This window comes from Hibiscus syriacus, unplaced genomic scaffold, assembly GCF_006381635.1.
Source record: "Hibiscus syriacus cultivar Baekdansim isolate YM2019G1 unplaced genomic scaffold, ASM638163v2 tig00112339_pilon, whole genome shotgun sequence".
Taxonomy (NCBI): domain Eukaryota; kingdom Viridiplantae; phylum Streptophyta; class Magnoliopsida; order Malvales; family Malvaceae; genus Hibiscus; species Hibiscus syriacus.
The window spans coordinates 748824-775587 of record NW_024063304.1 but is presented as its reverse complement, the minus strand read 5'-3'; the positions used below and the strand labels follow the sequence as shown (position 1 = coordinate 775587).

The following is a 26764-nucleotide window of genomic DNA, read 5'->3' as shown; positions in this document are numbered from 1 at the left end:
TTGGAATATAGATGCTTATTGTCAATTAACTAAGAGTGTGTTTTTTTTAATCGGGAGTAATTGAATAGATATTATTTATAAAAGAAAAACTAACTCTCACTTACCTCTGTATAATGCAATCTTAAATGATGTAGCTTCCTTAATCCAGATATTATCAGAGGAAACTGTCGACAGTGTCACATGGGAGCAAAAAGACGATGACTTTCAAGTACCAACGGTGGGTGAGGCGTGGAATCTACCATGATTTGTGAACCTGCCCTCAATTGTCAAAGTAGCAAGGCAATTGACCCAGGAACGGTAGCTTACCCAACCTTAGATTCAGATCTCACAAACTGACAAAAACGTGCTTTAAAGGCAATGCTACCAATTCTCTTTTTCGCCTGCCATCTCTCGTCTTTTTTTACCTCCAAAGTCGAAGCTTTTTACGAGACTTGTTTCAAACCATTTTTGGACAATAGAAAAAGAAATGAACTCGAGTGGTGTAAGCAACTGGTTCAAAACTCGAGTAACTTTGAACAATCTGTTCAGGCTTTTTCTGGGTCAAGTTGTTTCTTTTGTTCTTGCGCTAACCAGCTTTACTTCTTCTTTAATAGCCAGTCTTGGTAAACTCAACTGAACCTGTACAGCCTCAGATTTCATGGTCCTAATATTAATTTACTTGCTGGTTTTATGTTCTTGTTTGCTGATCTGTATGTTGGCATTTTGTTAGGTGTGGATGCGCCTATAACTCAGACTTCCTTCACTTACTTCACTTTGGCTGTGGTTTATGGTAGCATCTTGCTCCACAGGGGTCAAAAGCTAAGGGTAATACTTATCAACTCTATTAATCTAAGTATTGTATGACAGAATAGATAGAGATTATTTAGTGTTCATTTACTTGGCCTATGGTACTTAGACTTGCTGTGAATGCTCACTTTGTTTATGTTCAAAATTCAGGTCCCTTGGTATTGGTACCTTGCCCTCGGCTTTGTTGATGTTCAAGGCAATTATCTTGGTGAGTTAGTAGTAGCCTGTTGTGCTAGATGGCCCCTGTTGTGCTTTAAAGCTGTGATAAAAGATCTCGTGTAATAAACCTGATTCGTTACTGCTAAAATTACTGTGAATCTGTGATAAAAAGGCCTTTCATGTTGCTTTCTATGCAGTTAATAAAGCATTCCAGTTCTCCTCAATTACTAGTGTGACACTATTGGACTGCTGGACCATAGTTTGGGCAATAATTCTCACATATATCTTTATAGGCACCAGATATTCTCTATGGCAGCTAGGCGGTGCAGCTCTTTGTGTGCTTGGTCTTGGTCTAGTTCTCTTGTCTGATGCCGGAGTAGGCGGTGGAGGTAAAAACTTCTTTGCTTAATGCACCTGATAGTTCAAACATTCTGCGGTGAAGTACTTGTTTCTTTGCACATACAGGTGGTTCGAAACCACTTCTTGGAGATACACTAGTCATTGCTGTCACACTCTTCTTTTCCATGAGCAATGTTGGTGAGGTTGGTGAATTTGTCTATAAGGATTATTAGTATGATAAATATGATAAACCAAGAAAGCTATAAGATTATTTATCTCAGTTATCTTTTTTTTTTCGTTTTGAAAATGCAGGAATTTTGTGTTAAGAAAAAAGACCGTGTTGAAGTGGTTTCGATGATCGGTCTTTACGGGTTGCTAGTGAGCGGTGTCGAGTTGTATCCTATATCTGCTTGGTAGTATATGGTTCGTTTATGACTTTTCATTCGAGTTGGAAGTGTATATTCTTATAATTCCATAACCTTCAGCTTAGATTATATTCGAGCTAAAGAGCTTGGAATCTGTAACGTAGTCTGCAAATATAGTAAGTAATTGATCCATTTTCGAGCAAAATCCAAGAATTTTAGCTCCCAAACAACTCGTTTAACACAATCACAACTACCATGATTGGTATGTAACACTATTAGTATTAAGGCTTCAAATGTTGTTTCCTATTATTGAATTCTAGTTTGTTTTCAGATGCTAGCGCTTGCTGTGTATACATTGTCAACTTTCCTATTCTACACTCGCACGCCCTTTGTTCTCAAGTTGAGCGGAGCCACGATGTTTAATCTGTCGCTGCTCACATCCGACATGTGGGCGGTCGTGGTTCAAATCCTTTTCTATCGCCAGAAGGTACTGTTTTCACCTATTCGAAGCATTATCTGCAGTTTTGTTGAGCACAAGGAATGAAAATTTGTTGTGTTTGAAAATGATGTTGCAGGTTGATTGGCTGTATTTTGTTGCTTTCGGACTCGTGGTGATTGGACTCGTCATCTATTCGACAACGAAAGTAATTTTAATCCTTGTACAACATCATCGTCTGAGAAATTAAAGATGAAAAAGATTAAGGTTTCTGATTGTTTTGCTTGTGTAACAGGGAGAAGGATGTTGTCCCTGAGGACGGTCGAATACCAAGTGCTTAATAGCCAAAAGACGGCGTCTTTGGAGCAGTCTTCAACTTCATGATCACAACTCTTTTAAACTCTTGAATCTTATACTATTCGGCATTTGCACATGTTTAAATCCACCCTTTTAAAGGTATTCAAATAGTAATAATAATAGTACGAATCGAGCAATCTCAATGTTATCCTTAAAAATTATGGGTTCGAATACGATATTTATAAGAATATTTGAGCATTAATTGTTAAATAGTTGATAATCTTAATTGTTTACTCGAATAATTAGAAAAAGAGATTTCAAATCATGCAAGTAAGATTATTTATTCTACTAAAATCAGTGAGTTTATATTTCAACCTATTAAAGATTATATTGTGTATCAATCAAAATAATTATTACAAAACTTATTATTTATAAACAAGAGTATAAAATAAAAAATATATTATTGATTATTTTTTTAATAGCTAAATTATGAGAATAGAAGTTCTAATATAATATATATATATATATATATATATATATCAAACCAATAAATTATAATAAATACTTGTCTTTATTATCGATTTTTGTTAGAAGTCATATATTTTTTTAAAATTTTTATTGTTGTGCATTATATGTTCAAATTGTTGTAACACAAATACACAATAATTGTTATTTGAAGAAGGCTAGAATAAATATATACATATATATATTGACTATGAGTATCGATTTATTGAACCTCTGGAACATTAATCAAATATTTAATTATGACATTAATTGTCTTTTTTTTATTCTTATTAGATGAATATCTAATATTATGAGGAAGAAATAATCATTTGGATTAAAGAGTTAAATGAATTGACATTTAAAATAGATCATCGTATATAGTGATATGAAATATAAGTTCATAAGATAATTCATTACAAGTCAACTGTCATAAATATTTACTAACATAATGAGAGTAATTAAGTCTATAGCCGGAAAAATTTTAAATTTGAATCGAAATCCCAAAAGGATAATATGTTACAGAATTAATGTAAATGTAATGTCCTAATCCACTACGACCCAAAGATCGATGGATTATTACGCTACACGAGACCATCAAGGTGGTTAACCTAAAATTTTCTTTTTAAAACAATTAAAACATCCATTGAAAATTATCCAAAGTAAATAAAAGTGTAATGCCAGTGTTTACAAATACATAAGCACCCAAAATAAATATCCAACATTTTAAAAGCGCAATTTAAAGTACAATACGACTCGAATATAAGAGAGTCCATATGTCATACATGCCCTCTAAAATATATTCTCAAGACGTACTCAAAAGATGAGTCGGTCTGGAATGAAGACTTGCACGATAAGCTCCTCAAATGCTCCTCCTAAGAACATGTGCACAAAAACAAATTCTGAACATTGAGCTCACAAGCTTAGTGTCACACTAATAACCAATCTATACTACATGCGTCCATTATATGATCATGCTTGCTAACATAAATATTTGCATACAAAAATGCAAATATAAACATATATGCAATGGTGGGCATCATGGTGTGGTCGGAGGGTTTTGCTACATCGAAGAAACACACACCCCTTTAGCCTACCTAGGGTGAGATCCGAAATTTCTACATCGAAAAAGTTCACCCAAACAACCTACTCCATACGAGTATATGGGACATCAATGCTCGGTTGGTAAAGAATTCCTTGTGCACTAATTAAGACTTGTCCGGACATTCTACCACGCAAGCGTTTACCTAGCTACTAGAGTAACTCGGGTGTCCTGACCGTTTCCCGAGAACCATACAATGCTAGTTTTATGAGTTCCTACTTGTCTTGTTTCTAGATGTAATTATAGTCGTTAATAATGTTCTCACTTGGAGTCTTATTTGTGGAACTTAAATGGCCTTGAATCCGCAAAATATCCTACTTGAGATGAGAATGACTTCTTACCCTACTCAGGATGAGAGTATCGATATTGGCCTTATAGTATTGATATTGATCTCTAAGGTATCGATATTGGAAATAGATGAAAAAATTAGCTGAGTATCGATACCCTTATTTAGGGTGTCAATACCCTCACCATAGTATCGATACTCCCTTGAGTATCAATACCAAAATAGGCTACTAGAATACTAAATCTAAAATCGGTATCAATACTACCCTATGAGTATCGAAACCTGACCCGCATTATCAATACTCTGTGGATGAGTTTTGATGTTTACCTTTCTAAAACTCCCTTATATCAAGCTAGATGATGAATAGTATTGGTACTGTTGTTTTAGTCCTATAATGCCCAATTTTGGGCATGAAAATGCAACCTAATCCTACCCATTCATCCCCTCAATGTTATTAAGGATGTTTAAGTCTTATGTAAGTTAATAAAGAGTCATTTTTGGAGCTTATAAATATCATAAACTAGTATTTACCTTAAACATGCTCATATGTTTCAGATCTAATGCAAGCTAAGCAAGGGCTCTAAATGTCATAACCTAATTTAAAGAAAATTAGAATAAAAAAAATAAAATTTAGAAGCAATTTAATGAAATTGGGGGACCAAAATGCAAGTTTTTAGAAATTGTAAGCTTTTTTAGAAGCTGTAGAAAATTTAAGGACTTGAACTCGAATTTTCACATTTTTATTACTTAGTGAAAAATAAACCCTCCTCGATCGGGAAACCTCAAATTTTATCCCTAAATTATCAACCCCAAATCCCTAACCCCATTAACTTCGTCACCTAGATTTACCGCCGTCCGACTGCCCCAGCCTGCGCCGCTACCCTCAAAATCAACTGCCACTTTGCTCCAATCAAAGCCTGACCACTGTTCTTCAGTGAGATGACATCGTTCATCGTTAATCTTATTGTAAAATTACGTAGAAAACCCACCGTACAATTGCTCGTTTTCTTTGATTCCGGACAAATCATCGACTGTCGTGCCTCAATGCCTTCACCATTTCATTCACCGATGTCGTGCGACATAAACATGGTATGGTTGGTTCCTTATCGTAGTGCCACCGTCAACCAAAGTTTGGGTAAGTTACCGATCGGTTTTTGGTATTTTTGCATGGTTTGATTATGATATTGGATTGATTTTAGGTGTAATTGAAGCCATGGTTGTCTTGGGAGTAATCTGCCGGTGAAAATGGCCCTTGTCGCCACGCACAGGCAATGTATGTAGTGGTCTCTAGTCAGTCCAAGAAGTTTTTGGAACCATCCCAGGCAGATTGAACCGGTCCGATCAACCCGAATCGAGTTGACACGACCCGAATCAAGTTGACCTGACCCAAACTGAGCTGACCCAACCCATTGAATTTAACCGGTCTGACTGTTGACTTTTACCGATATGACCGTTAACTTTGACTGGTCTAACTATTGACTTTGACTAAAAAAGTCAAAATTTTTAAAAAGTCCAATTTTATGTTTTTAGACATCCTAAGTCTGAATCCAAAGTCCGTTTTGCCAAATTCAAACCCGAAAGCTTCCAAATTGACTGTCAAACCCGAACATGCATATGTACTTAAGTGTTTTAATCACGAATAATTAAAGTAAGACTTGAGACTGATTAGTTGTTGTTATTTGAAGGTACACGAGACTCAAATAGCTCAATCCATCTCTTCTCGATCCGCTAGACCTCATAAGCCAATAGTCACTCGTATAAACCGTGAAACCTATGAATACCCAGATTAGAATATTACTTCGATATTAACTCAGTTTGCTATGAATTAGGTTCGAGCACTGTAGCAGAGCGTGACGAGGCCAGTGCTTAGTAGATTTGTTCTGTGACCCTATTTTACGACGTGTATTCCCTATGTGCTAAATGATTGTTTCATTTGCTTTGAAATAAGTTTCACTGAAAGTTTTGATTTACTGATTTACTGGTTAAGGGTTTATGGACTATGGTGGAATGATATATATTATTTGAATAATTTATTTCACTAGAAATATGATTATACCGAATATGGATCATGGAAATTACTTCTTATTATGTGAATTATTTTATTGAAACATTTTTTCTGGGTAGGATGGAGTATGGAGGTTCAACTCTGATCGAGCTGGTAAATCCTTACGGACCTAAGGCGACCCTTAGGTAGGTTTTGAGGCCCCAAGAACTTTCTTGGGTAGGCTCTCAAACCCCAAGATGCTCTTTTAAGTTGGCTCCTTATATCCAACCGGTATAAGGTAAGCCCTATGGATGCAGTTATGGGAAACTACATATGGTGTACAGGAGGAGGGTAAACTACGAGTTTTAAAAACTTAAGCTTTATCAAGATTTCCATGATATTTTACTGAATTATTACTTGATTGTTTTACCTGCTATGTTTTAATTGCACTATTGGGATACACTAAGCCACTAGCTCACTTTTCAATTTATTTTACGCCTTTCAGATACTCTTGGATAGGCACTCTGTACCAGGCACTTGGAGGATCGGCACATTTAGTGCAGATCATTTTGTTGTAATGTTTTATCTCCCGCACTGCCTTCAATTGTGGTGACATATGTCATTATTTTAAATACTTGTTTCTGTGAATTATTTTGGTTTGCTACTGTTTATGACATGCTTTATTTCACTGTGTAATTTAAGGTTTTATATTTATCAGATGGATTTATTATTAATCATTATGTTTTCATGATGTCATTTAAAATATGGAATTAAATTATCGAATAAAGTTTTGGAAAATGTTTTAAGAATTTTTAATGTAACCCGTTAGACTTAGTCGAAACGCATAGGCTGGGTCTAGGGGTTTCACTAAATGATCCACAAATGGTATAGGGAGGTTAGAAATATGTTACCTTGATGTTCAACTATAGAAAAACATCCCCAAATCAACCAAGGGATGACTTCTCTTTTCCTTTGGTTTTGGAACTTTCTCCAATCTCTCTCACTAACGTAACATGGTAAAATGAGTTACCAGCTTGATTAAGAGATCGAAATAAGTCTAAGAACACTTTCCTAAACTCATCTTACCCCAAAAACGAGCTAGACTCCTTAAATTTCTAAACCCACATTATACCTCCATCTAAGGCTATAGTAACTAAACCTTGAGATTGAGGGCTTAAATGAAAGCTTGAGATGAGTAGATTATGATTTTTACCTTAAAATTCCCAAAATAAGCTTGGAGGTTTATCAAGTTCTCACCTTTGCACCTTTCTTAAGGAACAAAATTATGGAAATGAAATAGAAGAATGTAGGGAACAAATAAGGATAAAAATTGGATGAACATGGTGAGTGGGCAAGGTAACTTACATCATCAACATTAAAAACAATTGTTTGAATAAGGGTATAATTTCTCTTTTAATCCTTCCTCTTTTATACAAATTCTAATATACTCCCTTCATGCTAGTATTGGGGCCTAACTCAAGTCCAATTTCACTCTTAACTTGATCCAAATTGTTCTATAAATCTAGTGGGCTAGTTTTATTATTCTCGGGTTAGCCTGAAACTACTAACCCGAGATTCGAGGTGTTACAATAAATCATGTCTGAAGCATGATTAATTGAATTAGTTCCAATGATCAAAATTCTTATAAATGAAAAAGTAGTATAAGATGGTAATAAGACAGAGGTAGGTGTTCCTAAAGAGACCCAAAACATAACTAATAATACAACTCTAAAAGAGTTTCAGGTTCTTGAAAATGAAAATAATGATGGGATACCGATAAATCATGTCATTACGAGGAAAAAAAGAAACCAAAACAAAATCTTATCAAAAACATTTTCACAACTTATGTTTTTATAGAAGTAAAATAAAATAAAATAAGAATTTAGAGTTTAAATCTATCGAAGAATATAAAAATAAATATAAAAAATAAAATGGGAAGACAATATTTAAGTGAAGTTAAATCAACTTTCAAAACATGAAAAACTAATTCAAACACTTAAATGTGCAATGCAAGTGGGGTGTACATAAGTAGCCATAAGATACGAAATACGACTTGAATTATAAAAAAATAAATTAATTCGTAGTAGATACAATTATTTTATTAATCTGGTTGTTATGAACAACTTTAGAAATTAAATTACTTTATTAATCACATAGTGAATTTTATCCCTTAAGAAATTAAAATGCCCGAAACATTTTAAAATTTCTTAAAAATTAGTATTAATATGTTTGCTTAAATATTTAGATAGAATGATGTTGAAAACATTTTGATGTTTCAATATAACAAATTAAGTGTTATTGGATTTTAAGATTTTATAACCATTTTCAAAGTATATTCGATTTAATTATTCGAATATCACAAATATTATTCCAAGGATTTCAAAGGTCAATCTCAATCCTTACTAAAGTGTAAAATTGTGTTTTATACTTAAAATATTTTTGAAACAATTTTCACAAAGTATTTCGAACCAAAATCGAGCTAAAAATCAAATTTACAAAGTGATGTACCGATGCACTACATTGATGCATCGATGCACACCCATTTCGAATGCATTTTGTGTACCAATGCACAAGTCATGCATCTATGCACTCTTGAATATTTTAAAACATCGAATGAATTTTGTGTACCGATGCACAAACCATGCATCGTTGCACTCCTGGCTCTTTGAAATATCGAATGTAATTAGTGTACCGATACACCCCTAGTGTACCGATGCAGTAAGTCCTATAACAATCGAAATATTTGAATTTTACACATAGTGTACCGATGCACCTTGGCTATGCATCGATGCACCCCACGCTCCCACCACATTTTTAAATGATAATTACACAATAATGGCTCTATTGACTTCACTAATAATCCCCAACTTTCAAAAATGATCCAAGGAGTATTTAAATAAGCTTATGAGCCATTGATCAACAACAATTAATAAGAGAAACTAGAGAATCAAAGAGAAAACATCAAACCTCAAGTTTGAGCATTTCAACCCAAATTTCCATTCAATGTTCATTTTGTTTTCAAGAACACTCATTGTGCTCAATTGTATTCATTTTTTAGTGTTATTTCTTTGTTCTAGAATTGTGCAAACATCTTACCTCTTGAGGTTTTTCTATAAGTTTGCAAATTTGTGTATTTCTCTTTGGGAGAGAGTGTTCTCAAGAATTTGGGGTATAATTCTTGAGAGAGTTGTAAGGTTATTCTTTGTCCTCAAAAGAAAGAACAAATTAGTAAATTTGTTGGAAAATCCTTAGTGTAGATAGCTAAGGTAGTGGACGTAGATTTTGGTTGAGAAAGTCGAACCACTCTAAATCATTGTGCAATTATTTTCAATTTTCTGCAAAATCTTCCACCAAAATTTTTATTGCCAATTCACCCCCTCTTGGCCGATTCATCGATCGATTAACTCAATAATTGGTATTAGAGACTCACTCATTTTAAGGTTTAATCACCTCTTGAGTCGATTTGAGAAGATTTATATCGATATTCAAGTCATCAGTGGCCTCCACTTCAAACTCCGACCTTGGTCTTGATTCAATGTCCGTCAACAAGCCTCCTTTCTTCAATGGAGCTAATTATGCTTATTGGAAGAATAGAATGAGGTATTTCATTCAAGCAAGTGACATGGGAGCATGTAATATCATAGAAGACGGATACTTCATTCATTCCACTCATTCAAGATTGTGGAGTGAAGCAGAGACAAGAATGTTTCAGCTCAACTCAAAGGCTATCCATATTATTTTTTGTGCTCTTGGACCGGATGAATATGAGAGAGTTTCATCTTGTACAACTACCAAGGAGATATGGGATAAACTACAAGTCACTAATGAAGGCACAGACGAGGTAAAAGAATCTAAAATTAGTCTTCTAACTCATAGCTATGAAAATTTCAGGATGAAACCAGATGAATATATCAAAGCTATGATGGATAGATTTTCCACGATTTTCAATGGTCTCAAATCATATAGAGAGATCATTCCAAACGAAAAGCTTGTAAGGAAGTTAGTTTACTCTCTTCCAAAATCTTGGCAATTAAAGAAGACTCCAATCATCGAGGCTATAAACTTAAAGTCTTTAACTCTCGAAGAGTTAATTGGTTCTCTCCTCGCTCATAAAATGATGCTTCAAGATGAGTTAAACCTGGAGAAGATTGACAAGACAAATAAGGAGAATGAGAAAAAGAAGAAAGTGAGAGTTTCTCTCAAATCCACAAAAGATGAGAGTGATTCGGATGAATATGACGATAACGAGGAAATGGCATTATTTGCCAAACGGTTCAGAAAATTGATGAAGCCCAACCGAGGAAGAAAATTCAAATGAAATGAAGGCTTCAAAACTGAATAGAAGGAGAAAGACCCAATCATTTGCTATGAATGTAAAAAGTCGGGTCATGTCAAATACGATTGCCCACAATTAAAGAAGAAGGGTCAATCGAAGAAAAAGCACAAGGCTCATGTGGCTACATGGAGCAATGATGAAGGTTCCGATGAAGAGGAACAATAAGCAGCAAACTTGTGCTTGATGGCCATCGGAGAAAGCTCTCAGGTAACCTCTAGCTCATTTAATTTTGATGATTATTCTTTTGATGGGCTATTAGATGAATATATTAGGTTGGCTTCGGATTATGAGAAATTATTTTTAAAATATAAAAATGAAATTTCAAAATTGAAAAATGAAAATAATCTCATATCCAATACCAACAATGATCTTGAAAGTAAAATTAAAGATTTGCAAATCAAACAAGAAGAGTTTGAAAAGAAAAATTTTGATTTGCATAATTTACTTTCAAGAGTAAATGATGATCATCAAAAGAAAATTGATGATCTTAAAGCTTCTTTTGATAAAGTTGGAACAAAATGTTTTGAAAATGGAGAAAGTTCAAAATCCAACTTTGTTAGAACAAGTTTTAGAAACCACAATCATAGAGGTCCCCGAAGAACCTCTAATGGAAAAATCGTTAGAAGTATATGGGTTCCTAAAGAACTCATTACTACTAAAGATAAAGATATCCTACACAAATGGATACCTAATGGGACTATAATTTTGGAGACTAATGAATATGGACCCAAAAGAATTTGGGTACCAAAAATCAAAAATTAATCTATGCTTGTTGGAAAAGGAGCATTGCTACAAGTCACAGGAAACAAATTCAAACTCATAGTACCTTGATAGTGGATGCTCAAGATATATGACCGGAGACAAGAGCCGGTTCATAGAGCTTAACAATAAAAATGGATGAGAATTGACTTTTGGTGATAATTCAAAAGGTTACATTGAATGTATAGGTACAATAGGTAATACATCTTCCATAAAAATTCAAAATGTTTTATATGTGAATGGGTTAAAGCATAATCTATTGAGTATTAGTCAATTTTGTGATAAAGGATACAATGTCTTATTTGAAACAAATTGTTGTAAAGTCATTGACATTGCATCTAATCAGATTATGCTTGTTCGTCATAGAATATGAAACATTTACAAGATGCATTTAGATTCTATAAATATGACTAATTTATGTCTAGTTGCTAAGGATGAGCATGATAGTTGGTTATGGCATAGGACACTAGGACATACTAGCATGAGTGTTTAACAACGACTAATTCAAGGAGATTTACTAAGAGGGTTGCCATAGCTAAAATTTGATAATGATAAAATCTGTGATCCATATGCTAAAGGAAAACATCATAGAGCTTCATTTAAGTCCATTAATGATGTATCAACTAGTAGAGTATTACAATTGATCCATATAGATCTTTTTGAGCCAATTATGACTATTAGCTTGGGTGGAAAACAATATTGCTTTGTATTGGTAGATGACTATTCTAGATATACTTGGGTTCTATTTTTAAGTACTAAAGATGAAGCATTAGAAAAATTCATCACGTTTTTAAAGGTAATCCAAAATGAAAAAGGTTACTCCATAACTAGTGTTAGGAGTGATCATGGTACTGAATTTGAAAATCTTGGATTTACTGATTTTTGTAATTCTAATGGTATTAACCATAATTTTTTAGCACCTAGAACCCCTCAACAAAATGGAGTTGTTGAGAGAAAATTTGAACTTTAGAATAAATGGTTAGAAGCATGCTTTGTGAAAATAATTTGCCAAAATATTTTTGGGATGAAGCCACAAGTACCGCTTGCTATGTTATAAACCGAGTAATGATCAGGCCAATTTTAAAGAAAACTCCATATGAACTTTTGAAAAATAAAAAGCCTAACATTAGTTATTTTCATCCTTTTTGATGTAAATGTTTTCTTTTTAAACAACGATAAAAAAATATTGGCAAATTTGATGCTAAAAGTGATGAAGGAATTTTTTTGGGTTATTCCTTAAATTCTAAAGCTTATCAGGTATTTAATAAAAGAACTTTAGTTGTAAAAGAGTCTATACATGTTGTTTTCGATGATAATCCCGTTCCGAGGAAGGATTCTTTTGTGAATGATGATGTAGGTATTGTAAACACAAATGACGTTAGACATGATAATGGAGAGCTATCATCAAAGGAAGAAATGAAAGATATGGAAACTCATGATGTTCTTGAGAATCCAACCATTGAAGAAAGGGAAGTCTCTTACCCAAGAGAATACAACTATGTCAAGGATGGTGAGATAATAGGTGATCCATCCAAAGGGGTAACAACTCGATCTTCTCTTAGAAATATATGCAATTATGTTGCATTTATCTCATGCATAAAGCCTAAGAATATTAAAGAAGCATTAAATGAAGAACATTGGATTATGGCTATGCAAGAAGAGTTAAATTAATTTGAGAGAAGTAAGGTATGGACATTAGTTGAAAGGCCTAGTAATAAATCCACTGTAGGTACTATATGAGTATTAAGGAATAAGCTTGATGAAAGTGGCAATATAGTGAGAAACAAGGCTATACTCAAGAAGAGGGCATAGACTGTGATGAAACATTGCTCCCGTATCTAGGATGGAAGCAAAATAGAATGTTATTAGCATTTGCATGTTTCAATGAATTTAAATTATATCAAATGGATGTTAAAAGTGCATTTTTAAATGGTTTTATAAAAGAATAAGTGTATGTGGAACAACCTCATTGTTTTGAAGATTCAAAATTTCCAGATCATGCTTTTAAATTGACAAAAGCACTTTATGGGTTAAAACAAGCTCTTAAAGCTTGGTATGAAAGATTGTCAAATTTTTTAATCGAAAAAGGTTTTTCAAAAGGGAAGGTTGACACTACATTGTTTTTAAAGCATAAAGGTAAAGATTTATTAGTAGTACAAATTTATGTTGGTGATATAATATTTGGTTATACTAATGATGTTCTTTGCTAAGAATTTTCTAAGCTAATGCAGAGTGAATTCGAGATGAGCATGACGGGGGAGCTCTCATATTTCTTGGGACTCTAAATCAAGCAAAGAAAAGATGACATCTTCATCAATCAAGATAAGTACGTCAAGGATATGCTCAAGAAGTTTGGACTGGAAAATGGGAAACCTCATGCCACTCCAATGAGTTCTTCTACAAAGCTTGACAAAGATGAAGGAGGTAAATGTGTGAATGTTAAATTATATAGGTCAATGATTGGCTCTTTTCTTTATCTAACCGCAAGTAGACCGGACATTATGTTTAGTATTTGCTTATGTGCTAGATTTCAATCATGTCCTAAGGAATCCCATTTACTAGCTGTTAAGTTAGATACCTTAAGGACACTCCTAGTTTAGAACTTTGGTATCCTAGAGACTCTAGCTTTAGCTTACATGCCTTCTCTGATACGGATTATGGAGGATACAAAATAGATAGGAAAAGCACCTCCGGTACTTCTCAATTCCTAGGAAATGTGTTGATTTCATGGTTTTCAAATAAACAAAATTGTGTTGCATTATCTACCACTGAAACAGAATACATTTCAGTCGGTAGTTGTTGTGCACAAGTTTTATGGATGAAATAACAACTTTTAGATTATAGAATTAAAGTTAGTACCATACCTATCAAGTGTGACAATACTAGTGCTATTTGTCTCACTAAAAATCCCATCCAACACTCTAGAACTAAGCATATTGAAATTAGACCTCATTTCATTAGAGATCATGTCGCAAAAGAAGATATAGTTCTAGAATATGTTGATACTTTGCATCTATTAGCATATATTTTTACAAAACCTTTAGATAAAGAAAGCTTTTGGACACTTATGAGAGAATTAGGTTTAATTGACCTATCTTCACTTAGTGTTTAAAATGATTTTAGCACTTTTAATTAGAATTGAAAAATGCTTATAAAAATAATTTTTTTTTTGCATTCTTTGCTATTAGTTAGGGGGAGTTTATGATTCTTAGTAAGAATTAATTGTATGTTCAAATAATGTTTAAGGATTTGATTTGATTGATTGAACATAGTTAATTTTCAATATATGAGTTTCCAATACCACTAGAGCTAATTAATTTAGCATTTTAAGTGTTTAAAACGAATTTTTGACATTTTTGTGCTTTGTGCATCGATACACTAGACAGTGTACCGATGCATGCCTTGAATGTGCATCGATACATCATGAAGATGCACCGATGTATTCCTTGAATGTGCATCGATACCCTCGTCGGGGTTTAGGCTTAAATCCCTAAAATTTGTTCATATTCTCATAATGCTCAAAACCCAAACACTCTATCGTCGCCCTCCTCTCTCACCTTACTCTTTAAAATTGCTCCAAACCAATGAAATTAAGTCGAAATCCTCTTGCATTTCAACTCAAAAATCTTCTACATTCATTAAATTCGTGCAAACAACATCACATTCTCACAAAATCCAAAATTTTCAAGGTAATATTTCAAAAACCTCTGTTTTATTGATTTTGAACTTAGGACTAGTTTTGATTAGTTCTAGGTTGAACAAAGTATCGGTCATTGATTGTTTAATGTTTAGAAACTAAATTTTACAATCAAGTTTATCAAAAAACACACAAATTTTCAAATATTTATTGAAATTTTGAAATAAAAAATATTTCGAAAATCATTAATTTATTTTAAATTTTGATTTTTTGATTAATATGTTTTGAAAATTACATATTATTATTGGAACATTGTTTTCAAAATTATTTTCAAAACCTTGCCCATTAGGATTTGGTTTAGAGAACCTTAAATATTGCAGACTCATTTGAGTTTTGGGATTGATTGAATTGCATACATGTGTTTCAAATTTGTAGGTTACCCTATCCTAATCCGATTTCGTAAAACATGTCTAATCCTAAATGCCCTAGGTCTTCATCGAGTTGTTTGAGTTAAAACCGTCATCTCATTCCTCCTCCACCACAAAATCCATACCTGAATGACCCAAATATGACTATTCTAAACTCGTGTTTCAATGTGCCTGGTCGTAGACAAGATCTCTACCATAGGTACCATACTTGCTTTGAGTCATACAAAATCTGGGAAGAGCGTATCCCTTCGATCCAAGCTATGGAAGATATGAATTTCCAATATCTTCCTATCCTCCGTTCCTAGAAGTTTGATAAATTGTGTCAAATTAAGCTCATTATTTATCACCAATTAGTCCGTATTTTCTATGGTTTGTGTCCAAAACACGAGTCAAACTGAAAATGTAGGAATTAGATCCTATCTTTTACATCAAACCATTTATATGAATTCGGACACAATAGTTAATGCCTTTGGTTTAGACAATGATGGTCTTGATAATGAAAAAGAGATTGTGGTTACACCTAATCAATATAAGGGTAGTGTTAAAACCTTACGAACTCATCATGAGCGATTCCTTCATTTGATGATCTCTTGTTGGTTTAGACCATCCGGAGGTAGGTACTCATTTCTTAGGGTCTTAGATTTATGGTGAATACATTGTATCCAACATAACAGGAAAATAAATTTTCCACAGATCATCTTCGGTGAGTTAGTTGATATCGTAAACGTTGTCCTATCAAAAAATATAGAAACTTTAGTTTACGGTTATCTCCTTAGTAACTTATTTATCAAACAAACGCTTCAAGTTTCGATTGATATTCCCATCCCTCTTCAGAACCAAACCAATCTCACTTCCTTAAAGAAATCGGGATGGAAAAAGGATAAGGAAACTGATCAATGGGTTCGAACCTCTGAGAAAACTCTGAGAGAAAGCTCCTCACGAGCTCCACCTCCTCCAGCACCGGCAGCGAAAGATGATCCAGAACTTCAACAACTTATGCAAGATATTGACGATGAAGTTCCTGACGATGAGCCGGCACAACAAGAATATCAAGTGCCTCCATACTTTCGTTCATTTTTGGAGACATTTGATCTAAGGTTTGCATCTATTGAGTCTCATCTAACTGCTATGGGGGCTCAACAGCAGGAGATGAATGAATGTTTAGATACGCTCACAATCGAGATGAGAGCACGTTATCCTCCACCTCCGATCCTCCTTTGGATGACTAGACCTAGCTTGCTTTAGTTTTCTTGGATTTAGTACCTATTGTTAAAACATTTTGAATATTTTTAGATTTATATTTTGAATGATTGTGGATTGATGTGTTTTGAATGTTTAAATTTGTTATGGATATTTGGATATTTGACCTTCAGTACTTATATTTATATATTTGGTTTGATTGAATTTGTATTGGTTTATTCATTTTTGCATCATTTATATATTAGTTGCAATATGACCAATTTACCATTTCACATTGTTTATGAATATTGAATTATGAAACTAATGGCTAACGTTTCTCTTGATTATGATTTTAGCAGCTTAAAATTTAAATTTAAATCAATTGGCTAAATTGTTTTACAAAACCTTGTTTAAAAATATTTTATAGAGTATTTTTTATTTAACAAAAAGGGGGAGATGTGTTATAGTAAGAGGGAATAATTTTACAAAAATTGATTTTAAAATTTATTTTTCTAAGAAAATCTTAAAATTAATCAAATATTTTGTTATATAAAAAAGGGGAGATTGTTGAAAACATTTTGATGTTTCGATATAACAAATTAAGTGTTATTGGATTTTAAGATTTTTATAATCATTTTCAAAGTATATTCGATTTAATTATTCGAATATCACAAATATTACTCCAAGGATTTCAAAGGTCGATCTCAATCCTCACTAAAGTGTAAAATTGAGTTTTATACTTAAAATATTTTTGAAACAATTTTCACAAAGTATTTGAAACCAAAATCGAGCCAAAATCAAATTTACAAAGTGATGTACCGATGCACTACATTGATGCATCGATGCACACCCATTTCGAATGCATTTTGTGTACCGATGCACAAGCCATGCTTCGATGCACTCTTGAATATTTTAAACATTGAATGCATTTTGTGTACCGATGCACAAACCATGCATCGATGCACTCCTGGCTCTTTGAAACATCGAATGTAATTAGTGTACCAGTGCACCCTTAGTGTACCGATGCACTAAGTCTTATAACGGTCGAAATATTTGAATTTTACACATAGTGTACCGATGCACCTTGGCTATGCATCGATGTACCCCACGGTCCCACCAGATTTTTAAATGATAATTACACAATAACGGCTCTATTGACTTAACTAATAATCCCAAACTTTTAAAAATGATCCAAGGAATATTTAAACAAGCTTAGAAGCCATTGATCAACAACAATTAAGAAGAGAAGCTAGAGAATCAAAGAGAAAGCATCAAACCTCAAGTTTGAGCATTTCAAGCCAAAATTTCATTCAATATTCATTTTGCTTTCAAGAACACTTATTGTGCTCAATTGTAGTCATTTTTAGTGTTCTTTCTTTGTTCTAGAATTGTGTAAACATCTTACCTTGTGAGGTTTTTCTGTAAGTTTGCAAATTTGTGTATTTCTCTTTGGGAGAGAGTGTTCTCAAGAATTTGGGGTAAATTCTTGAAGGAGTTGTAAGGTTATTATTTGTCCTCAAAAGAAAGAACAAATTAGTGAATTTGTTGGAAAATCCTTAGTGTGGATAGCTAAGATAGTGGACGTAGACTTTGGTTGAGAAAGTAGAACCACTCTAAATCGATGTGCAATTATTTTCAATTTTCTGCAAAAGTTTCCACCAAAATTTTTATTGCCAATTCACCCCCCTCTTGGCCGATTCGTCGATCGATAAATGACATGAACCAAGCGATCTCGATGGTAAAGAAATTGATTTTATTCCTTGAGGTCTTGTGTTTAAGCACCATGAATACTAGGGGTATGAGCGTTCAATGTTAAATGGTTGAGAGTTATCTTTAAACATATACTAGCTTGTACTTACCCCAAATTAATCAAAAAAAATATTTAGATGGAATGGATCAGTATAAGCGTATGTGGTGTATCTAACTCAATAAATATTTTTTTGAAGGTTATAAAGATTGAATTATAAATACTCAATGATCTTATGTGATATTGTCACGAGGGAAATAAATGTGTGATGTACTCTTTTTTCTTTAACAGAAGTTTTGTTCCATTGATATTTTTTATAAGATTTTTAATGAGACAACATGATATGTATATTGAAGATACATATACTTTGTTTCTTCATCAATTTTTTCACATTATTTTTATTTTAGTAAAGTTTTAACAAGACATATTATTTTGATAGATATCTAAGAAAAAGTGTTATGAATATTTGTTTATGTAGATATATATTATTATCAGAACACTTAAATATGACTTTGATGTACCTAATTAAAATTTTATATAGTATCTACTCTTTGTACCTATAAATATAGAATTTAGAGAAGTTATAGTATACAATTTAAAATGAGATAATAATATAAGATTTTTCTTTATTTAGTTTTTATTTTTTTTTTGTTACTTTTATTTTATAATAAAAATTAATATTTAACATGCTATCAATAAAATAGTTTATTTCAGGAACAATATTTAAATATTATATAATATAATTCTTCTATTTTTTTATTATCCTTTTATATTTTTAAAATAATCAATTTAATTTTACTAGTGGAATTTTTCAACTCCACTCAAAATGTATGGAATAATTAGCTGATTCTTTTTTTCTTATGTAATGGGGTAAGGGGAGGTAAGATAATAGGTTGCCACCAACATCAGGTTGAGAATAACTTCTGTTGGAGGCCTCTAAATTGTAAAATGTTCTTCGTAAGATTCGATCTCACGATCTTAAAATTAAAAACCTTGTGTTCTACCAGAGAGTCATTTCTCAAAATATATGGAATAGTTTTCCTTAAATAAAATCCGACTCCGTTTCACAAGCCATCATTAACTTTCATGACCTTTTCTTTGCCTCCTCCGCTCCTCATGGACCAACAAACACCACAGCAGCCGCAGCCTTCCACCGTCCCCGGCACACCTACCCCTGCTCATCCCAACGCCACCGCTTCTTCTAGCGACCAGTCTCAAACGCAGCCACAACAACAGCCCCCACTATCACAACCACCAACGCCGTCGCCGCCACAGCCGCAGCTATCGCAAACGTCACAAATTCAACAACAACCAAGCCAACCCTTTCCCTCAAGAGCGCCGTCATCGTTCCCCAGCCCTAACCTAAATCCAAAGCCCCAAAAGCCACCGCAGCCGAGACCACCACTCTCGACTCCTCAGCCCCGACTTGCCGCCACATTCTCACGTCCGTGGCAGCGGCAGTCTTCCCATTTTATCAATTCCTCTTCCTCTTCTCCCTCGGTTACATCGACCCCCGCGCCAACTCTTTCCTCTCAGCCTAGAGGCTGCATTAACCTAGGCGCTTCATCATCCCATTCTAGCCCTTCTCCTCCATCTCCATCTCCTTCCCTTCGCAACCCTCTCCGTTTTCGGGTTCCTTTGGTCATTCCTTCACTGGGGCCTCCAGTTCCAATGTTTCCCAGGTATGGGGCTTGTAAGATTTTGGTTTCTTTCTAATTACAAAATATTAAGTTTTTGATGTTAAAGTTTCGTTCTTGATTCGATTTTCCTGACAGTCTAGGCCACCGATGCAAGGAATGATAATTGGATCACATTCTCAAATGAGGCCACCTGGAATTTCTGCCCAGCATCAACAAAGGCCTCTACAATCATCTCTTAGACCACCTTCTTTGCCAAATAGCCAATCCCCTGCTACCCAAGTTAGTAACCCTGTTTATTTATTTCATATGTTCTTTACTTATTTGTTGGCTTTGTGAAGTTCTGTTTATTTATAAAATGCAGTGAAATGTTCTAGAATTTAGGGAATTGTGTTTCTTTTTAACCTGAGCTTGAATATCCTAGCGGTAGGTGAATAAGCTGTTTAAGTATTTTGTAGATATGGTTAAAGTGCTACTATCTTCCATTTTACTAACTATTATCTTTTTTTTATTATGAATGCTGGGTGTACTGGATTGTAACTGATTTATATCCTTTAACATTTTGTAGAATTTCCAAGGGCATGGCCTTATGCGAGTGTCAGCTGTTGGTTCTTCAACACCAAGTACATCGCAAACTACACAGGTCCCTAATCAGCCATGGCTATCATCTGGATCTCAAGGGAAACCTCCTCTGCCTCCCCCTTCGTTTAGGCCGCAGATGAATTCACCATCCTTGCAGCAAAGATCACATATTCCTCAGCAACATCATTCCTCGCCAACAGTTCCGCAACAACAGCAGGTATCATCTCCACAATTGCCACGATCTTCATCGCTTCAGCCGCAGGAGCATTTCAGACAACAAATGTCACCTACTCCAGCCCCCCCTCAATCTATACCCCATCAACAACCTTCGAGAGCTCAGGGTTCTGCAAATCAAAAGCCTTCTTCGCTTGCAACGGTACAACCAAGCACGGTTCAGTTGGTGAACCAAAATAAAGCAGCTCTTGCAGAAATTGACGAGTCTGGTGGCAAGATCTTACCAAAAGAAGCATTTATGATCTACTTAACCAGGTGAACTCTCTGGACCTAGCTCTGCATTTTGGTTCTTTACATTTCAGGATCTTAAGATCTTGCCAGCTTATTCTGTTATCATCCAAATCTCCTTAAATCAGTTGTGTTATACCCATTAATTACTCTAATTGCCCTAAATAATTTTGGCTTCTATTAAAGAGATTTTGTGTTTTACCATTTCAACATTTGTATGTTATTAATTTGTCTCTATAGATGACCAATATACAAATTTGTGATCTTGGTTTTAAAAGAGGCGCGCCTAGGCGCAGCAGGCACTGAAGATGGCACCCGCCTGGGTTGAGGCGAGGCAAGATACAAGAGGCGTGCGCCTCCGGACTTTAGGCGCAGCGCCTTTGCTCCTTTCGTTTTTAGATTACTATTTTAATAAAATTATTATATTTTAATATTTAAAAAAACCCAACTTAAAAAAAACAATACAATCACCAAACTTAATTCCTAATATCCTTTCTCTGTCGCACATCTCTCTTCTCCACCACCGTGATTTTCTTCTTTACGGGCCGTCGCAGCAGCCACCACCGACCAGGTAGTTCTTTTGCTCTAATAATAATAACTTAAAGCTAATCTATAAAATAATAGATTGATAGAGTAAATAGGATAGTGCCGCCGCCTATCCCTTCACTTTTTTGTTGTTGTTATATTCTAATATAATAAAGATAGCCTATAAATAAACTAATATTAAAAATGTAATTAAAATATAAATAGGATAGTGCCACGTCTCTGACTCCCCTCACCTTAGGATAAGTGTCTCCCACTGTTTTTTATTCTTTGTTAATTTGTGTGGACAACACCCGTTCAAAACTTTCCCAACTCTTTTCTTATTTCAAAACAAATTTGTTTACACTAATATATTTTTAACTTTTATTAATATACTCATATTAACTTTGTAAACAAATCATTATAATTTATTATTTTATAATAAGAAAATATATAAAATATTAACTAAATCAGAATTTATATAATTTTTAAATAAAATAATAAGAGATTTCATTAATTTACTTTGAAAATTAAAATTATTCATTATACATAATACAAACAGTGCGCCTCGAATACAAAAGGCGCCTGCGCCTAGGCTCCAGGGACTTTTTGCGCTTCGGTGTGCCTTTAAAATCCAAGTTTGTGATCATCTTAGTGGCACAGGGATGTTCAACATTTATGTTTAGATTAATGTAATACTCAGAATATAAATTTTGTCTAGGCATTTATTGAATGATCTTTTTGAGGTCGGTCTTTAGCATTTCATTTCCTCGAATTCTGGCTACTGAGCTATAAATTTCCATGCTTCTCTACCTTCAAATATGACTTGTTTTATTTGTATGCAGATTGATCCATCTGAGAAGTTAGATCCTGAAGTTGAAGATATTCTTGTGGATATTGCCGAAGATTTTGCGGATTCTGTGAGTTTAACTTTTTATTCAAAGAAGTTTTTTTTTATATATATAGAAATTCAAAGAACTTATTGTGTTTGTATATATACACTCGGGGTTGGGCAGATCTCAAGATACGTAAGGATTCTTCAACTAGGATAAGATTATGTTTATTAAAATTTATTTCACCTTGATCAAGCCTATTTTGCTTTATGTGAAAACAGTGTAACATTGGTTTATGGATTTTGATTTTTCCCTTGAAAGGAAAATGTCAACTGAACCTAAATATTTTTCTTGTCCTTTCGTGTTTATCATACCAACCAACATGGTGGATCAGATAATTGAGCTTAAATTTGGACTTCGTTGAATTCTTTATAATATCTTCAAAAATTTTAAGAACAATGAATTTCATTCCCCATCTTAAATGGGGACTGAGCTTCTAAGAAGAGTGGAACTATGTTGGATGAGAAGTCATATACTGTATTTGCTTTGTTTAATGATGTTTTGATTTTCTTTTTTCGTTTGATGTTCGTGGTTTTCTCTCATTGCTTTGTGTTGGTTCTATGGAACTTAATATTACAATTTCTATTTCATTCTCTAAACTTTCCGATAATATGACCACCGTCGAATCCTTTTTCATATTCTTTCATAATTTTTCAACAGATCACAACATTTGGCTGCTCATTGGCTAAGCATAGAAAATCAGATACATTGGAAGCAAAAGACATTCTCCTACATCTTGGTTAGTTACTCTGTAAAATTGTTCACTTTGGTTTGTTCTTCGTCTTTAACGTCTAGTACTTCAACTTTTATTCTTCTATGGCTTGATACAGAGAGAAACTGGAGTATGATTCTCCCCGGATTTACCGGCGATGAGATCAAGACTTATAGAAAACCGGTATGCTATTGTCTTTTTTCCATAAAACTGATGTCGGTGCTCGGTTGTTTACAAAGGGAAACTAATCTTAATCTTGATGACTTCTCTTTCTGCAGCTTACGAATGAGGTTCACAAAGAGCGGCTAGCAGCGGTAAGTGCCTATTTCCCTTTCACAGCAATTATAAACTAACTAAAATGTATTCGTCTTTTGTATTTTTATATGCTGGTGTGTGAAGGGAGAGACTCTATGCCCTTGACATTTTGTTAATCTCTGTGTATGGTAACCAAGGTGAGATTACGGCTTTCTTTTGAACTTTCTGGTGCCTGTTTCTTGTTGGCAGATAAAGAAATCAATCGTGGTTGGCGAGGCATCCAGTGGGAAGCACTTTGCCAGCCAAGCTGGTGCAAATGCAAAAGGTAACCTTGGAAAAGTGGGTGCTAATATCTTGGGATCACCAAATGTAAAATTATGAGAAGTAGCACGAGGCTCCTTTTTTAAGACATTGTTTAATGTTGGAAACAACAACAACAAAACCTTATTTCCATATGTGATGGGGTAAGGGGAGGTAAGGTAGTAGGCTGCCTCCATCGTCAGGTTGAGAGCAGTTTCTGTGAAAAATATCTGGCAGTAAGAAAAATTAAAAATAAAGATAAAATACAATGTATGGATAAATAAATAAATAAATACATGGTTGAACAATCTTCTTATGCAATCTTTATATACGCATCTGAAATGAAAAGTAATCCTTGCAAATAAATCTCTGCGAAAAAAATCTCTGTACATAGACAGAAATGTAAGACCTGACTAAAATTAAACATGGAAAACATGAAGAGAATAATATACAGAAGGCAACGATAGTAAGCTACGAGAAGGAATAAAGTCAAATGGGTTAAAACCTAAACTAAGACAACACTACTCCGCTACCCTATTCTAAGCCTTCATAAATTCCAATGACATAAATATAAAAAGTAGAAGTCATGAAATTTACTAAAAAAGCATTAAAAAGAAAACATAGATGCTACACCATATTTCTGTGACCTACACTATTCGACTATCTTTGTCTTAAGTCTTCATACTTTTCTATTAGAGGTCATGTCTTCGGTAAGGGTTAAATCTATCAAATCAGATCTCAAGCAGTCTATTCACTTTCTCCTTGGTCGTCCTCTCCTTCTGACACCGTCGACTGTAATCGACTCTATCCTCCTGACGGCATCCGACGGGTGTCGCCTAAGGACATGGTCAAACTACCGTAGTCTTCTCTCTATCATTTTTTTGAATACAAGCACTACTCCTAAAGACTTATTAATAACAGAGTTTGGTGTCATGTCCTATAAAATCCTACCACATATATCCATGTTTTGTCAAAGAGATATGAACGCGGCATGCAGTTTCTTGATTAACGAGTATGGACTGATTATCATGCTCCTGATTGCCTGTGCATTATTCAAACTTGTACTTGATGTGCATAAATTAATTTTGAAAATTCGATTAGTATACTTTAACTAGTTGGTATCCTTTTAACTTCCATGTGTTGTTGTTTGAGGAGTGTAAGATAGGGCATGTGCAGAAGATATTTATTTTTAGGATTTTGACAAGAAAATCCAAAAACAACCTTTCCATAATCCTAAATAATTTTAGGTGCCTAAATAAATTATTTAGGCTTAATATAAAACGAGTCTCCATATCACATTCATAATTTATTTTTAAGATCCCAAACTACATTCATAATTTTTTTCGTTATAATTTTAGTTGTTTACTGTTAAAAATCCGTTAAACAACACGTATTATATCTAGATTTTTTTTAAATATAATATTATTTATGTATTTAATATTAATATAATAGTCTATTAATAGTTTAATAAAAGTACTTAAAATATATTTATCAATAATTTTAAAAGTGTAATATAGTATATTTATTTTAATAAATAATTAATATATTATTATTTTAATAGAATTTATTAGTCTTAATATTTTTATTTATAAAATTATAGAAATAATGTTTAATAATAACAAACAAATTATTCTAATATTTAAAAAATAATGATATTAAGTTTTTATAATAAATAATATTATTTATTGTATTTAATATTTATAATAAATAATTTCTAAAAAATTTATCAATAAGTGGAAAATGATTTACCCAACATATTTTAAATATGTAAAATGCTTTTCAGAGAATATAATTTATTTTACGAATAATATTTTTTAAATATATTGAGTGATATAAACTCTAATTTTTAATCTATTTTCTTAACTAATTATTTTTAATATCTTTATGTTTCTAAATAATTCTTCCACGGCTCTACTTTAATTTTTTTCCCGTTATTTGCCTAAATAAGCCAAATAGGAAAGACAGTTTAGAAATAAAAGTCGGTGAAAAAGTGTTTTTTTTAATTATAAAAAATTGAAGAAAAAAAATAAAAGGCTAATTTGTATGTCGGGTGGGGCACGTGCTTAGAATATGCAAATGAAAGTGAGTGGTGATTACGATTAGCCAGCCAGCTCGTAACTATCAGACCAAACCATGTATTTATTTTATAAATACACGCTATCCAATAATACATTGCCATGTGCATTAACTTGGGTCCAGTCCTATGTGCTTCTATTGTACCCTCATTCTTATGTCTTGTCACTCAACCTTTTCCAAACTATATATAATTAAAGGGTAAAGCAAAGGAATGACCCTTGACTATAGAATGTATTTTGTTAAATTCACTAATTATTAAAAAGTTATAAGAAGATCTCTTGATTATTGTGTATTATTTTGTTGAATTTACAAATTATTAAAAGTCATAAACTAATCATCAGAATATTTATATGTTTCAAACTCGTCATTTTCTGTTAAAAACTTCACAATCGTATGAGCTGGAAGTTAACATATTGATTGTGATATTATAAAATCTGATCTCATAACCCTTTAGTTGTATTTTATGGATCGACTCTCCATTTACGTTATGTCATCGATCTAATACTTAAAATATTATGTTGTCGATCCAGTGCTTGAAAGCAACGACGATGCTAGTAGTTATCAATAAAATATGATTTTATCATATCTCAGTCAGTAGATTAATGATCAACTTAGACGGTCATCAAATTTTTAACAAAAAATGATGAGTTTGGAACATATGAATAATCAAGTGATCATTTTGTAACTTTTAATAGTTGAGAGATTCAACAAAATAATATTATATAATTGAATGAATATTTTATAACTTTTAATAATTAAGGAACTCAACAAACAACGTCCTATAATCGAGAGATTGTTTGCATACTTTGCTCATTATAAAATTACTTTAATCTCTTATTGTTTTTTCCTATTATATATTTTGGATGAGAAAATAAAACTTAAATGCTATTAATTATTTATATTAAATTTACCAAGTGTTATTTATAAAACATATTTTACTTCAAAATATCTTTAAAATTATAATTAATAATTATATATAAAATA

General features: G+C 33.2%; 2 pseudogenes; both read left to right on the top strand.

Annotated features, from left to right (window-relative positions):
- The first annotated feature begins 427 nt into the window (after window positions 1-427).
- On the top strand, window positions 428-2426 carry LOC120177848 (annotated as a pseudogene).
- Window positions 2427-19427: 17001 nt separating this feature from the next.
- Window positions 19428-23872, top strand: LOC120177847 (annotated as a pseudogene).
- Window positions 23873-26764: the final 2892 nt, after the last annotated feature.